This window comes from Microcebus murinus, chromosome 7 (genome assembly GCF_040939455.1).
Source record: "Microcebus murinus isolate Inina chromosome 7, M.murinus_Inina_mat1.0, whole genome shotgun sequence".
In the NCBI taxonomy this organism is placed as follows: Eukaryota; Metazoa; Chordata; class Mammalia; order Primates; family Cheirogaleidae; genus Microcebus; species Microcebus murinus.
This window is the reverse complement of record NC_134110.1, coordinates 12,961,321-12,975,429: the sequence shown is the minus strand read 5'-3', so window position 1 is coordinate 12,975,429 and position 14,109 is coordinate 12,961,321.

Genomic DNA, 14,109 nt, shown 5'->3' with positions numbered 1-14,109 from the left:
AACAAATGTCTTCTAGAGCCTTGAGAAGGAACCAGCCCTGCAGACACCTTGATTTTAGCTCAGTGAGAACCATTTCTAACTCTGACCTGAGAACTGTAAGAAATATGTGTTAAGTCACTAAGTTTCTGGCAAAGTGTTACTGTAGTAACTCATACATCTTCCATCCTGCGTTCTTACTGAACTAACCCCTCTGTTCCTTTGCCATTTCTTCGGAAAATCCTTTCATGACATTCCTTATCCGATTATATCCTGCCTCGCATTATCTATCCTCAACTACTCAGGACTTTTCCTTCAGAACCATTTCTCCATTTGACATTGTGCATTTGTGGGATTACTGATTACTGTCTGCCCTCACACTGTCTGTTAAACTGTTCTGGGGCAAGACCATGAATGAAGGAATGAAGGAAGGCATGAATATTGCAGAGGTAGTGGTGGTGATTACTTTTAAGTACTAAAGAAAGTGAGGGATAAGAAAGAAAGGAAGTGGTTGTATTTTGTGTTATCCAGTTCCATTTTTTAAACTCTCTGCCTTGAGAAATGATCCCAGGAGAGAATTAAAAATTATGACAATGTAGATGTCCTTCTGTCACCCCTGACAGAGGGTGTGCAGGCTCAGAAGAAGGGGGTGCAAAGTGCTTGCTTTTATCCATACCTGTATTGAGTGGCATTGCTGGGGCAAGAGCAGTCCAGAAATGATAAAACTTTAAATGTCACCCTGCAGACTCAAAATATTGAAATTCTCTTTGTTCTACAAAATGCAGCAGACTCAATTATTGTGCTGAATGCTAAAATAAATGAGCATATCATATTATTATCAAGTGTTTACCAGAGATCTCAGTTGCAAGCGACAAACCAACTGTAGCAGGTTTAAGTAGGAAACGCATTATTTTTAAGTCACCAGAGAAATGGGGAGAATGAAGAAGAAGGCATTAAAAGAACAGAAGCTAAAAGAAGTCAGGCAGTGCCCAGGCTCAGGCTTGAAAAGACATTGCTCTTGCCCTGATGAGCACAAATGCTACAGCACATTGCCATGCCCCCCCCCCCCGCAACCCCAACTGTCTGCTGTCCCCTCAACGCCATTGCTCCCTCTGCCCCAGGAAACTAGTTCTTGCTTCCACTATGTCTGCTGCTGCCAAAATGAATGGTCCTCTGTTCCCTCTGTGAGCATCACTGGCTCACAATTCAAGTCCTGGATGCTATTGGCTGGACCCTAGGCACGTGCCAGTGCCCTTACTGCAGGGAATGGTGGGAAAATGAGTAGCCAGTCTCTCCAGGTTCTAGAGTAAGAGAGGGATGCTGTCTCCTAAGAAGGCTTCATTTTGGAAGAAATGTCAGCAAAGGATACATATTTAAAAATTATAATAAAAGGTGAATGTTCATAAAAGCAGCATCCATCTTAGTCTGAAGAGAATAAATTTATCAATTTAGAATTGAAGTTCTCTTGTTGTAAAACATAACTTCCTTGATTTGAGTCCTTTCTCTGTGACCTTGGGCAACTTCTTTAACCTTTATCCACAAGGAAAGTGCTGAGCCCAGGCCTGGCTCTTAAGACATATTACCGATTATTATATAATATAAGCTGTGCCCATCCTTTTTGTCAAAGTCAGCATAAACCAGGAATATCTCGTTTTTTGGAAAGGCAGTTTTTCTTGGAGGGAGGGATTATGTTTCTGCTATTCTGTTGGTCTTGCAGGGAATTGGGTACCGTTAGTATATTCAAGCAGGGTTTCTAGTTATTTTCAATTCCACCTGGATTTTTTTTTTGTAAGCAGCACATAAAAGAAATCTATCGAGTTGCCCAATCAATGTGCGTTTATTATTGCTTACCCAAGTGTTTAATAAACCCATCCTTATCCTGGGCATAGCTTTAAATACTTCATTGACTGTAACAAAGCTGCTCTTTTCTTTCTGGCCAAAGTGGCCATATAAACTATAATTAAGTCCTAATTACGGGCTCTAGTGGTCAGATAGGAGAACACAGAGTCCATTACGCAACCTCCAGAATAAGCCCTTGGAGGAGACTCTTGCTGTAGAAAATATTATCAAATAAACTCAATGAAACATGGGGATAAAAAAAAGTGGAAGCTCGAGTTTTCTTTCTCTTCTCCCTTTGTCCCTCCCTTTCTATGATGTGGCCACTGACCTCATATACTACTTTTCTGTTTTGTGAAAAATAATGATAAAAGGAAAATAACTCTTTAAAGGATGACTCATATTTTTCACGAACAGTAAAATTATGAGGGTCTGCCTTATGGATAACAATAGGATACAATTATTTTTAAAGTTCTTGCTATGTGAGAAATACCCAACATGTCATTAGTCCAATGGATGAGAAGTAAGTTTGAAAAATCACTCTTTGCCTTATAATTATCATTGAAAAATACAACATGCATTTCTTCTAGAAGTTTTCATTGGAGGGAAGTATATGATTTGAGGAGCAGAGAGGTGTAGCTTATATTGGACAGAAAGAGAGAGAGAGAGAGAGAGAGAGAGAGAGAGACACTCACACCTGCGATGCCTTGCAGGCAGCGTGCAAACATCCCTGTGATCGCACCCTGCTACTTGTCAGGGAGTCTCTTGGCCATAGCCATGTGCATACTTTACAGGAGCTTAGCCTGGAAAGGACATATTTAACAGTTTATAACTGTCTCGGTGACAGCAAGTTCTAATTTAAAACTCCTGTGTAATACTTGTTAGGAAGTTTTAATATCAAAAGGCCAGCCAAGGTCTTCCATGAAAAATTTCTAGACATTGAAAGAAACTAATCCTTTTTAGTGATGTTTGGCTTCTCCTCTGCAGTAGGTGATCTTGACTTCATATTTTATATCCATGGTTTGTTAATGAAATTTTCTTTTCTGAAGACCACCTTGAAAAAGAGGGGGAAAAATCCTCAATCCTCTGTAATACATATTCAAAGTGAAATTCCTATTGAATGCAAAATCTACCCCTAAAATTTTAGCATGCTTTTTAAAAATTTTATTTTTCTTTGTTGAGGGACTTCTGCTGTTTTTTTTTTTTTTTTACCCTTGATTGGATGAATAAGCAGTGGATTGGCATTGGATCAATTTGTAGATCTGCACTCCTTGTAAAAGTATCAACTCCATCTCCATACTCGTAGCTCCTCTCCCCAGATGGCATGGGTAACCTCTTCCTCATACCTTTACTTATAAAGTACCCAGTGCTTGCTATAATTACCTTGGGGTGTGGTCACAGGTAAGGACAAGTAGCTACCACACAGTGTTAAAATCCTGCTAGACAAAAATCCACTTGTCTAGTTGTCCTGGGGCAGTACTGGCTTGCACACCTCAAGAACTAAGAAATGTGATAGTCTCCTTCCATGGCTGCCTTCTGGGGAAATCTTTGCCTCTCTACATGAAGCGAATAAACATATATTAAGTATCTATGCAAACTGAAACACAAGCATATGTATATGTGTGAATATATGTGAATACGTGTGAATATTACTGGATCTAAGTTGGCACGCACAGACAATACTCCAGCTAGTTTGTTGTTGTTCTTGTTGTTGTTATTAAGTAGTATTACCATAATTCTCACTTATATGCACCAGTGAAAATATCAGTAAATGGTCTAAAAAATAGAAAACTGTTTTCTAGAATATTGCTTATTTCTACAACAATCTCTAGTTACTTGATAGGTGGCTGAATATTAATTTTCTCTAAAGTGAATGACCTGGGCAAATATAACAGGGCTATTAATAGGATCATATCTAGAGAGTACATTTAGATTATAGGATGAAAAGCAGCCACCAAAGAAACATGATGTATAAATTGTTCCTTTTATCATTTATATGGCATGTTATTTTTAATATTAATATATTATATATTAATAGATGTCTCCATGATTTTTTTACTTATCTGTTTTGTTTTAGTACATTGTATGCATACTTTATAAGCTCTTTTAATATTCTTTGGAAAAATTGTGTCTATGTGGGGCAAGCATTGCTGGGAAGAAGGGTAGTAAATAAATAAATAATGTCTGATTTGTACGGGACATTTAAATTTTTTAGGCAACACATTTAACATCATGTTAGTTCAATGGATGACTTGCATTGATATGATTATCATCTTCTTTCTTTCTCAATATAATGAAAAATGGGAATAATCTTTAATACTAATGAGTTTGTGTTTAAAAGCATTATTGATTTCTTTTAGCTAAGACATTGCATTTCTTTATAATTCATGCTTTACTAAGATTTATTAACAAATATAGCAGAAAATGGATTTTCCAGACACCTATTAATAGGAGGATGTCGGTCCAGAAGCACACAGCCTTTTGGAGTTTGTGTTAGGAGAAGTCACAGTGATGTTTTTGACCTAGTGGTGGACAATCTGCATCTAAGAAATTAAACAAGGAATAGTTGGGCTACTCTCTTCACCACTGACAATTTCATAAATGATAACCATTTCTTGTTTTAAAACTCCATCATAAGCTCTTGTGGTTGTGTGTTCTCAATTGTAGTTCGTTAAACACTGGGCTTCGGAATCAGGCAGCTCCTTCTCCGCTTGCATTTATGTGCTTTTCTGCCTGCTCTGTTCCTTAGCCTTCTCTGACCATACAGCCTCTTGTATATGGCTACTCCATGTGTAACTACAAGATTTCAGAATCAGAGACTGGCTTGTTAAATTAAAGGCATCACATCAGAAGTGATGGAATGAAGCCATCACGTTGTGGCAGTTGAGGTCAATTGGTACCTTCATCTCAGCTGGTCAAAATACAGATGGAGTAGATTCTGACTCAAGGTGTTTTTTCCCAGGATTGTGAACTACCAATCATGGAGTATAAAGACAAAACACTTTCACCTTGTATCTAAGGGTTCCACAGCCTAAAAGCATCATATCTTTCCAATATTATCTTCCACCATTCTCAATGTTATACTTTCTTCCAGATAAATTGCCTACTCCTTGTTCACTGAGTATCTTCTGTTCCTCCACATGTGGACTCAAGGTGATCCTCAACTCTTTGTCCTTACCTGCCACTCTGAGGTTTGCAAAGTCCTGGAAACCAGCCCTGGCAACTCCAGCATGGTGGCACTTTTTCTACTGAATTTCTCCAGAACTCACTCTGTGCATCATTTGATAGTTAGCAATTACTGTGGTTCATTAACAGTGATCTGTCCTGCTACTTTTCCATGTTATCCCTGGCCAAGCTTGCTGGGCTGTGAGTCCTCCCAGGGTAGGCAGTGAGATCCCATAACATCTGCAATGACCACAAAGCACCTTCCTTGCCTATGGTAAAGGCCAACTATCCCTAAGTAACAGAATAATTGATTGAAGAGTCTTGAGGTGAGGAGCAAGGGGGAATTAACATTTTTGAGCACTTATTATTTTCCAGACACACTACCCGGCATTCTACATATGCCCTTCATTATATTCTCAGAATAGACCTGTGGATGGATGGTCTTCCTCCCAATTTGTGTATGACAACACCGAGCCTCAAAATTTGGTATCTTGCCTAGAGTTGACCCACTAGTGAGGAGTGCCACTCTCATGCTCACCACTGAATCACACTGCATTGAGTAAACAATGCTCAAAGCAGGAATTTGCCCACTGCTGCTCCCTAACAGTCAATTCTACACAGGGTGAGCAGAGTAGTTTTGGTAACATATAAAACAGATAACAGCATTCTCAGCTTCTGAACCTGGCAATGGCTTCATATCACTGGATAATATGCAGACTCTAACCCAGTCTACAGTACCTGGCATTCCCTGGTTCCTGATGGCCTCTGTAACCCACCTCCTGCTCGTCTAATCTCTTCTCCTCCTATGTTGGCTCTCTCAAGCTCCAGCTTCTCACATGTCAGGTTGGTTTGCTCTATCTTTCTGAAATATTCTCCCCCAAAATGTTTCCTTGATCTCTCCTTCAGTTCATTAAGATCTCTGCTTAGATACGTTAGCTCTTCAGAAAGGACTTCCTTGACCCTTCCTGTTTATAATAGCCCCTTACCTTTTTTACTGACTCTGCCATTACCCTGTCTTGATTTTTTTTCTGTTAATTTCATCACTACCAGACAGCACTTCATGTAGGCATTTGATAGTTAGTTTGCTTCCATTACTCACTGGCATATGAGCTCTGAAGTTCAGGGACTCTTCACATCTTATTTGCTTCTGTATGCCCAGCATCTAGAACAGTGCCTGGCATTTTGTAAGTTATCAATAAATCATGAAATGAATATTCAATAAACTACTATTCCATTCGGGCTATGTGGACGATTGAGGGCTGACTTTGGTCTTGACACGTAATTGGATCATTCATTTTCATATACACAACAAAGGGTGTCATGTGGGATTCTTAGGACAACAGAGTTTGAACATCCAATCAGGACATGTGGTACAATGAAGTGTAATTCTATTTAATGGGAGAGAAGAGTTGCAATGAATTCTCTACGGGAGAGCCTATGGACTAAAGAGGCTCTCACATTGCTCAACACTTTCGTAAAGGGAATGGATATCACACTGCACGGGTGCAGTTCTATCAGGATATAAAGTCAGAAGCCACATTATTAAAAAGAGAAACCAACATGTATTGCATAATGAACAGTCACTGCCCCATACACTTTGTATATACTTCCTCACTTAGCTTCCTTGAGATATATCTTCTTCTCCCCTCTACAGATAAGTCAAGGGCCTCGTGGTTGAAATGCTTGCCCACAGTGAGACACATTCAGATTGATCGAGCTGACATTGGTACATAAGACTGTCTAGCTCTGAAACCTGAGCACAAAAATCAGGATCTTCTCTAAACCCACATATCTCTTTGTCAGTTGTCCCAATGCCATTCACTTTTTTCCAAAGTCCCACGGCATTTCTAGCACCTCCCTCTTCACCACCAATACACAAAGATATACGCAAAACAAAGCAACCTCAAATCTATGGAGGACGGCCAAGGATTTGAGGCTGAGGTTTTCTGTGCCAGGCTCTCTCTTGCTAAGCCAGGAATATAACACCTTCTTTTGGCTTCAGTAAAGTGTCAAGACAAATCTTAAACCAGATACTACACTCCTTTTAATCCTATTGTTACCGTCTTGTGTGGTGCCAAAGTAAAGAAAGGAGGTGCTTTCAAAATGGGGACTCTAAGAAGATATAAGTAGGATACACAAAACCCACACTTACAGCAATTCCCGTTGGAGTTAATGCATGATCTCGCCTAACCACACCTCCTCCTTCCTGTCTCCCTCTTCCTGTGCAGTAACGCGTAAATAAATGAACCAACAAGCAACACTCTACTCTGTTTTATGAATTCAAATAGGATGACTTTGACGTGAAAATTTCTGTTTTTTTTTTTTTTTTTTTTTTTTTACTTTTTTCTAATATGCAATAAATAGATAAATAAGCAAGTGTGGGTAGAGGCAGAGAACGTCGACTTTGGGAATTTGTATCACTTTAATGAAACTCAAGCTACAGTAAAAAAAAAAAAGAGGAAGACAGGGAGCAGTAAAGATGGCTGCATTGGGTACATGTGGGGTCAACACAATGCGTGCTGAGATGACATGTCCTTGTTGGTAGGCAAATATTCCTGTATTTTACCTGCTGCCTGACCCACTCATGCAGGTCAGCAATAGTTGACACGATCAAGCATTCAACTGCCTGACAGGATGTAGCTTCCGTGCACTTCTGTGCTCTCTGGCTGGGAGCAGGGACTTCCTGGTGAGTAAAGCTAACAGCAGATGAATTAGTGCTTTTTACCAGCAGGAGTTCCGGACCCCGTGGCGGCTGAGGTGAAACCACCAAATACCAACTCAATCCTGTCAGTGCTGTGACACTTGTTTGTCACACGTTGACATTGGGTTTCTGAGGAGAAAGCTGGGAAGAAGTGGATATGAAATAAATGTTTATCAAAGCACATAGGAGAAATAAAAGCGTCGATTCTGTCTTTTTCAAAATTACCTGAGGTGAGTGACCAACAGGGGGCCGAACTGTGCAGGAAGTTGAGAACCTGATCGACTCTTTTGCTTGGGTTTTTAAAACCGATACTCCTCCCTCCAAAGAACCAAGCGGCCACCAGCGGTGAAGTTCTCCTTCTGAATGGTTGCTGTGAAATATAAAGGACATCGTGACATGGAAAATCAGAGACGCAATGTGTAGAGCTGAATGCCCCCAGATTCAGACAGACAACTTGAGGACATAAGTTACAGATTCATTTCTATCTCAATTTTAAATAAGGGGTATTTGAGGCGTTAAAAAAAAAACACCCATTTTCCTTTCCCGTATTTCTTATGAGATGAATGAGTTCAGTTCTTAACTTGAATCTTATTTCTGGAATAGAGAGAACCAAGTGCAACTATCTCTTAGAGTCAACTTCAGAGTCGATTCTTTTCCTTCTCCAACTTCTTGCAATATACTTCATCACGCTAGAGCTTTAAAATATGATTTGAAACCATCATTTGCCATAACTATTGAATCTGAGTTATTTCTTGGGTTGAAGACTGCATCTTTCCTAATACCAAATGTAGAGATGCTAAAATGACAACCCTTAGGTCAGATATTAAAATGTACAACTTCTCCTACTCCTGTAATGCTTGGTTGATAAGCAGTTATTGTCCTGAAAGCCAGTCATTGGAGTTGAAAGATAAATATTATTCCATATCTTATTGAATAAAATATATTATATCACAGGTGATGGAGACAGATTGACTCAATAAATTCTAATAGTGTATGCTGAGAAATAGTGGCAATAAAAATGCTGATGACTTGACACAGAGAGAATATTGAATGTCATTAACATGCTATTTCCTCTGTTCTGATCTCCCTGTCATGTTCTTCACACTGTAAGAATCTCTATCAGTGGATTTTTCTTTGGTTTATCAGCAGGTGAAAAATGGCATTTTTTTAGTGCTTTAAATTATCCAGTACTCGACTGATTGCAGAAATGATGCAATAGCCTAAAATACAGAAAATTATTATAGGATTTCATATTTAGCAAAAGCATCAGTGTGTACTTGAGCATGCTAGAAAAATGTGACATGCCACTGAGCTCTACAGTTTGGTCTTGTCACAAAATGTTGCCCAAACTCTCATGTTTTGTTCATTTTTATTAATTTAATCAGTTTAGAATAAATGGAGAATTTTAAAAATAGCTTAGTTTAAAGAGTTTATTAAAGAATTGAAAGAGTTAGTTTTAACAGGGTATTAGTGACATGGATCTTATTTCATGAGATGCAGTAAGATACAGGTGATGGAACTTTTAAAGTGTTCTTTAATTCCCATTGTTTTTGTATATTGGTTGGGATAGATAATGAGCACATGCTAACAGAATTTAACATTTAAATTACAACCTCCAAACTGATACAGAAGATGAGTATTATGTCAGGAGAGTGGCAACCAGCTGCTGCTGAGTCTTTCATATGGTGACACTTCACAGACTCCCAACCTCAGTTCCTCAGCTGCAATGACTCCAGGTCTTCTCTCCAGTGTTCTGGAGAAAATCCCTTAGGGCATACAGCTCCTTGAATTATCCATGAATACTTCAAACTGAAATTATCTTTCCCTTCAGGAACCTATTTTTCTTCCTGTCTTCCTTATCTTCATGAGTGACAACGTATCTAATCTGTGACCTAAACCAGACTTTGACATCCTCTGTGTCCCCTTCTTCACCCTTACCCTCCACAAGCAAGCAGTCGCCAAAGATGTACATGTCCTCTCCAGAATCTGTCCAGTTCTCCCAATCCCAACCTTTCCTATTCTAGCTCAGGTGGTTACTGTCTCTTCCTCAATAATCTCTTAATTCTCCTTCCATCTGCCAATCCATCTCCGTCCCCTCACCCTGAGCTTTCATCCATTCATCACAATGTGGCAGATCTGACCATGCCTTATATCCTGGTGGAAATTCCTTCAAAGTTTCCCCTCCATCTTCTGCAGTGTATCCCAGGGATTCACCAAAGGTCACCAAATGCACCCTGCCTTTAAGCAGCAAGGTCTGTTTTGGTGTCTACTTTAAAGCAATAACTTAAATATCAAAATATTACCTCTTTAAAAATGGCATGCTTAGAGAGCCTACCACAGTGACTTGAAAGTAGAGCATGTCTGGAGTTGATGGATCTCAGATAATGCTGCGTATGAGTTGTCACTTCACCTCCATGACTTAGATGTCCTGAGATACTTAGGTAGGTATAGTAGGCAAGCAAACTGTTTTTATTTTTAGACTAATGTACTTTATGCCTATCAAACATTGATTAAAGAAAGTCCTATTGATTAAAGAATGGAAGCCTAGAAGAGCGATGTGAATATGTAAGTTAATAAGCAGTGTGAAAATATAATTGTGCAATGAGCTTTAACAGATTGGTAAGCTGTTCATCCCATCACAATTTGTATAAATTAGAGCAAGTTGTATGAGCAAGTTGTACTGATTCAAAACCCAAAATTAGAAAAGGAAAATGTAGTGGGAAAATATCCCATTTGTCCTGTTTTAATTCTTCTTTAAATTCTTCTTTAAATTTATTGGTAATAAAATAATCTATCTGTACCCATAATAATTTATTTCTGGAAAAGTGCCTGCCAGTAACATCCTGTAGCTCATAGTTTGGAAGCAAATTATAACATTTATAAAACAGATTAACTAGTTGTGTATTTCTGTGTGTGTATGTGTGGGAGAGGGTCAGACAGAGATAAAGAAAGATTGCAAATCCCCAAATTGCCAATCAGTTCATGAAAGCAGATTTTTAGCTACTTCTTATATTGCAAGAGATAATTCACTTTCAATCTTCATTTTATTATACATTCTGTCCAAAAAACCAGATGGGATACCTGGAAATTATTTGTTAACAATTTTTTATATAATTAATTCTCAAGTAAATAACAAGAGTGACATTTGTTATAGGAAAAAGTAGATATTTTCCTTGACATATAATTGCTGTTAATGATAAATGTAGCTGGGTGTTAAAGAAGGATTTTTCTGCCTCTTTTTAGGCCGAGGCCCCACTTGTTGAGAAAAATATAACATTCCAAAAACTCTCCTAGCATAAGAGGAAAAGCTGGACTGCCATGGCAGGATGGTGCCAAAACTCGTGCTGCCAGCATTACTGAAAAACCACTTCCAGACCCCGAGAGTAGAGATTGACCAGGCAGAGGGGGAACGTGTCTTCAGGGAGTAGAGGTATTTTTCTTATCTTTGACCTAGTGAGTGAAAAACCTTCAAGTATCTTGTTTCTTAGAATATGATGGGGCCTCAACATGATCTGGAGATGTCTAAGGCAAAGATAGGGCTATTCTGTGACTGCTGCACAACACTGGGGTGAGCCCTTTGGCAGGGAGTTTTCTGGAGCTTTCTGAAAGGACTACCACCAAGAAGACCACCCAGGGAGGTAAGAAGACTCAGAGGAAGGATGACGATTTTACTTACTAAAATAAGACTTTTATGACAAAAGAGAACTAGAAAGCCTAAAGATCTGCCTGATAGTTCATCTAGTTCATCTAGGAGTGAGCATTGGCTAGTCTTCAGAGCAAATGATCAGAGAGAATAAAGTTATTTTCTGCTTGGACATGTCCAGTTTTCCCAAGTATGTAATGATAGCTAACAAGAGTGTAGTGCTTATTCAGAGCTAATTGAATCACAAGTCAGGGTCCCTAGAAAGCTGGCTCTGAGTCAGAGATTATAAGTTGGGAGCTTTCTGGATTCATATTTTTTTTTGTGGAGTGAAGGCATATGGATTTGATAGAAGGATACATTAGAAATTAGATGCATTCATAATCTAGGCCTTAGCCAGGCTGGAATGACTCTGTAGAGTTGTCCCCAAGTAGAGGAAGGGACTAGGCTTTTTACAGAGACCAGGCATTTCATTGTGGGTAACTCCGAGAGGGACACAAGACCTTGGATGAGGTGATACACTTCATTCTAGGGAACTCACCAAGAAGAGAGAGGCTCTCAGCTGCTAGCTTTGAGTCACTAGGATGCTCAGCGACTGGGAGAATATGGGAGTCATTAGTTCTGAAGGGTGTGGTTGGCATCACACAGAACCCAATACAGTCCGGCCCTTGTGCTACTAAGATTCACTCACTGCATGTCAGTTTGGGGACCAGCTTCTACAGACTTCCGGCGGGCCATTTTTCCTGAGGAAATTTACAAGAAGTTGATGGGACATACTGAAGCACCCACTCCTACAGCTGGTCATGAGGCTGTACCATTTCCTTCTCCTATGGTTCATGCTAGATTTACCTCACCCTAAAACAACCCCTTTGCAAGTCCAGGTGGCTTACCTGTGAATTGGGATGACCAAGATCTTTATTTGTGAAGAGTTGTGAGACCAGGGCACCATGCACTTCTCAGGCTATGGCTGCTGCACTTGCCACTAGCAAGAGGCACCCAAATGGTTACTGAACTTAATATTCTCTGTTCCCATTGTGTAAAAGCAGCCTCTATCTCCTACTGATGGTGAGTGCCAATTATCCCTGCCAGCATGGTGGGGCTTCCTTTCTTCACCCGTTGCTTTCTGGCCATCTTTCCAACCCCTGATGCATCTAAAACCATATTGCCCACTGGGTCCCATGGCCCGAGTGTCAAAGCTGCTCACACCACAGCCTGAGTCTGTTGCACCCTCCTTTGGGTGTTTTGCCATGCTATTTGCAATTCTTTCTTCCTTCATATAGTAAAGTGAAATGGCACCAGAGAAAAAGGCTTTTCTAATGTTCAAGTTGAGGCAATTTGCTGTGGGGGACTACCTCCAGAATCCATCAACATCATGATACCATGCTCATGTAAGTCTTTGATCACAGGCTTGTCCTCTTCAGTTATAACAGCAGTGGTTTGAGTCCACCAGATCCAGAGCTTCAACTTTGATAGAAAAAAAAAAAAAGGAAAAAATGTGGATATCAGTAAAGTAGTGTCCAGAGCACTTTGTTGTTGATTTATAAATTTTCCTGTTAGTATGAGTGCAGAAGTCCAAAGCCATATTTGAGGTGTCAGCCCAACGTAGCCTCAGCTATTCAGGGTTGATTGGCAAGGGTCTGACAGGCTGCAGAGTATTCTCAGTGGGCTGAACTAGCTTAGGATTGTGGATCAGGGGGATAACAAGTTGAATAAAAATCTCTGTCATCATTCTTTTACCAAGAATAATTGTCTATACAATGTTTAAATTAATGTCATTGCATAATCCTGTAATTGGTTTGGGATTATAGTTGGTGAAGCAGAATTTGAGAAAGGACTGGGTGTGTACTGGGCCATCTTGAGGAGTCCTCCTTTAAAACATCCTTCTCTTGAAATGGTACCGTAATAATAAAGTTGCTTTTGAGCAGAGCTCCATGTTGGATTTCCATACAAACAAAATTAGAGCCTCTAATGGAATGTGTTTACACTTTGTAGTACTCCTATTTATAGATTTTCCAGTATCAGATTCAATTCTAGAAAATAAGGCATAATGTCTACCAGAGATTTTCAGGGAACAAATCTCAACCAATCTCATGTTTAAGGGAACCAATATGACATTCCTGTGCTATCTGTAGTGCTGTCACGATAATTTGACAAATATCTTCTGGAAGAACAGCATGATGTTTCCAACAAAGATGTTCTTTATTAGAAGACAATTGGTGGACATGTTATTTAGCTTCTGTCAGCATCTCTGCCTTGGGTGAATCACTCCTCCCTACTCAATATGATCCTGAAGGCTTCATTCATTCATGACACTGCACAACTTCTGACCACACTCTCTGACCACAGGTTTTGGCTATCACAACCCAGGTGGAGCCAATGATAGAACTCCATTTCCTTAGATCCTAATATTTGTTCTGAAATTGGAATATTACATAAGCCAGGGCAAGGATAATCTCCCTTTAGATTGCTTCATGCTTATTGGAAGAAAAAATACTTATTTATGTTTGGACTTTACAGCTAAGAGGAGGTAAGCCAGAGATGGTCAGTGGTGGCCAGTAGCTATCTTACTCCCTGTATGTAAGAGACCTTCACTTCCAAAGGTGAAATGAAATGAGAGCTTAGAGATGGATGCAAAGTAAGACCTCTGACTCATTCCTTGAGTCCATGGATCTGACTCAACATTCAGCTAGACATTCTCTTGGACTTTTTCAGTTAATAAGCCAATGAATTATTTTCCTGTTTGTTTGTTTGAATTAGGTTTTTGCCACTTTAAACTAAAGACATTCAGTCT